The following is a 3,721-nucleotide window of genomic DNA, read 5'->3' on the forward strand; positions in this document are numbered from 1 at the left end:
CATTGACAAGTTTAGATCCTATCTAGTGGGATCCAAAGTGGTTGTGTACACTGACCATGCTGCTCTTAAATACTTACTCACAAAGCAGGATTCAAAACCCAGGCTAATAAGATGGGTGTTACTTCTGCAAGAGTTTGACATAGAAATAAGAGACAGAAAAGGGACAGAGAACCAAGTGGCTGATCATCTGTCCCGAATAGAACCAGTAGCTGGGGCGTCCCTCCCTTCTATTGAGATCTCTGAGACTTTCCCAGATGAGCAACTCTTTGCCATTCAGGAAGCTCCATGGTTTGCAGATATTGCAAATTATAAAGCTGTGAGGTTCATACCCCAGGAGTACAGTAGAGTGCAAAGAAAGAAATTAATTTCAGATGCCAAGTACTACCTATGGAATGAGCCACATCTCTTTAAGAGATGTGCAGACGGAATGATCCGCAGATGTGTACCCAGAGAAGAAGCACAAAGAATCCTATGGCACTGCCATGGATCACAGTATGGGGGACATTTTGGAAGTGAGCGAACAGCCACTAAGGTCCTCCAATGTGGCTTCTACTGGCCTACTCTCTATAGAGATGCCCGAGAGTTTGTGCGTAACTGTGACAGTTGCCAAAGAGCTGGTAACTTGCCTCACGGATATGCCATGCCTCAACAAGGGATATTAGAGATTGAATTGTTTGATGTATGGGGGATTGACTTCATGGGTCGATTTCCACCATCATACTCAAACACTTACATTCTGGTGGCAGTGGATTATGTATCTAAGTGGGTAGAAGCAATTGCTACACCCACTAATGATACCAAGACCATGCTGAAATTCCTTCAGAAACACATCTTCAGCAGGTTTGGTGTGTCCAGAGTACTAATCAGTGATGGGGGCACTCATTTCTGCAATAAACAGCTATACTCTGCTATGGTCAGATATGGAATTAGCCACAAAGTGGCAACTCCGTATCATCCACAGACAAATGGGCAAGCTGAAAGGAATTCACAGAGTTACAGAAGGATTCAGTGCAAAAAGCAGAGAAAAAGAGCTTACTGGCAAAAAAATGCCAGTAAGGGTTACTTTGGGCGTTAAACGCCAGAATGGGCACCATTCTGGGCGTTAAACGCCAGAATGGGCACCATTCTGGGCGTTTAACGCCAGGTGTGCAGCATCTTGGGCGTTTAGCAAAACGCCCAGTGACAAAGGGAATTCTGGCGTTTAACGCCAGCTAGGGCACCTGGCTGGGCGTTAAACGCCCACAATGGCTAGCAAATGGGCGTTAAACGCCAGAATGGATGCCATTCTGGGCGTTTAACGCCAGAAATGTAGGGGACTGATATTTTGCTTTCTGATCAAATTTTTTTGGGCGTTTAACGCCAGAAAGGTGGGGGACCAAGATTTTGCTTTCCAATCAAATTTTTTTCAAACTTTCCTTTTCTTACCCATACATTTCCACATAAACACATTTCAACTTTTCATCATTCACTTTCAAATCTTCAAAAATCAAAATCATTCTTCAAATCTCTCTCAAATCAATCCCAAATCTTGTTCAAAAACTCACCCTTCTCTCAAATTCTCTCCATATCTTCTCAAATCTCCTTCCAATTTTTCGAAATCTCTCCCCCCCTTATAAAAACACACGTTCGGCCTCCTCATTCCCCCACACCATTCGAATTTGCTCTTCTCCTCTCTCTCTTCTTTCCTTTCTTTTGCTTGAGGACAAGCAAACCTCTAAGTTTGGTGTGCTTTTCCATGATCACTAAGCCAAGATTCATCAAAATCATGGCTCCTAAGGGAAAACAAACCAATTTAAGAGGAAAGAAAAAGAATAATCCAAAGAATCTTTGGAATCAAGAGAAGTTCTTAACCAAAGAACATGAAGACCATTATCACAAAATAATGGGTCTGAGGTCAGTGATCCCGGAAGTTAAATTCGATCTGAAAGAAGATGAATATCCGGGGATCCAAGAGCAAATTCGAAACAGAGGATGGGAAGTTCTAACCAATCTTGAGACAAAGGTTGGAAGAAATATGGTTCATGAATTCTACTCAAATCTGTGGCTGACAGATAAGCAGAGAATGACTGGAACTGCTTTGCATACTTACCGAACCATGGTCAGAGGGAAAGTTATCTACTTCCATCTGGACAAAATAAGAGAATCTTCAAATTGCCTCAACTGCAAGATGATCCTGAATCCTTTAATAGGAGAATGGTGAGAGCAGATAAAGGGTTAGATCAAGTTCTAGAGGACATATGCCTCCCTGGAACTAAGTGGATAACCAATTCAAAGGGTGTCCCAAACCAACTCAGGAGGGGAGACCTCAAACCAATTGCAAGAGGTTGGCTAGACTTTATTGGGCGTTCCATATTGCCCACTAGCAACCGTTCTGAGGTCACTATCAAGAGAGCAATGATGATTCACTGCATTAAGAATTTCACAATTGCAAATAAGAATTTCACTGAAGCCAAACTGGCTTACCCAAGCTTGATCTCCTTGCTCTGTAAAGAGGCTGGGGTAAAGATGGGAGTAGATGAATTCATACCCATTGAACATCCAATCACCAAGAAGTCAATGGGAGGACAAATGCAAGACAACTCTATCAAAAGGAGGGCGCAGGAGTTCCTCCCTGAATTCCCTGAAATTGGCTACTGGGCCAGCCTAGAAGCATCTATCAACAAGTTGCAAGAAACTATGGAGCAACTTAAGGAAGAACAGCAGAATCAGAACTGCATGCTCTGCAAATTGCTGAAGGAACAAGAGAAGCAGGGGCGTGAACTTCAAGAACTGAAACGCCAAAAATTCTCCCCTCAATTTGAGGGAGCATCTACTTCTCAAAATCAAGGTTGTTGAGTCCTAACTCTGTGAAAACCTCTATTTAAATTTTTGTTTTCTAAAAATTTTTGTTTTCTATTTTTATTTTCTAGTCTAATCTTATATCTATTTTTGAGTCTTGTTCTTAATTCATAATTAATAAAATTTAAAATTCATGTCCTAAAGCTATGGATGTCCTATGAATCCATCACCTCTCTTAAATAAAAAATGCTTTAATCACAAAAGAACAAGAAGTACAGGATTTCGAAATTTATCCTTGAAACTAGTTGAATTAGTTTGATGTGGTGACAATACTTTTTGTTTTCTGAATGAATGCTTGAACAGTGCATATGTCTTTTGAATTTGTTATTTTGAGAATGTTAAAATTGTTTGCTCTTGAAAGAATGAGGAAAAAGAGAACTGTTATTGAGGTTCTGAAAAATCATCAAATTGATTCTTGAAGCAAGAAAAAGCAGTGATTCAAAAAAAAATGAAAAAAAAAGAAAAGAGAAGAAATAGAAGAAAAAGAAAGAAATAAAGTTGTGATCCAAGGCAAAAAGAGTGTGCTTAAGAACCCTGGACACCTCTAATTGGGGACTCTAGCAAAGCTGGGTCATAATCTGAAAAGGTTCACCCAAGTATGTGTCTGTGGCATGTATGTATCCGGTGGTAATATTGGAAGACAGAGTGCTTTGGGCCACAGCCAAGACTCATGCACTAGCTATGTTCAAGAATCATTATACTTAACTAGGAGAGTCAATAACACTATCTGAGTTCTGAGTTCCTATAGATGCCAATCATTCTGAACTTCAAAGGATAAAGTGAGATGCCAAAACTATTCGGAAGCAAAAAGCTACTAGTCCCGCTCATCTAATTGGAGCTAAGTTTCCTTGATATTTTGGAGGCTATAGTATACTCTCTTCTA

This window comes from Arachis duranensis, chromosome 6 (assembly GCF_000817695.3).
Source record: "Arachis duranensis cultivar V14167 chromosome 6, aradu.V14167.gnm2.J7QH, whole genome shotgun sequence".
In the NCBI taxonomy this organism is placed as follows: domain Eukaryota; kingdom Viridiplantae; phylum Streptophyta; class Magnoliopsida; order Fabales; family Fabaceae; genus Arachis; species Arachis duranensis.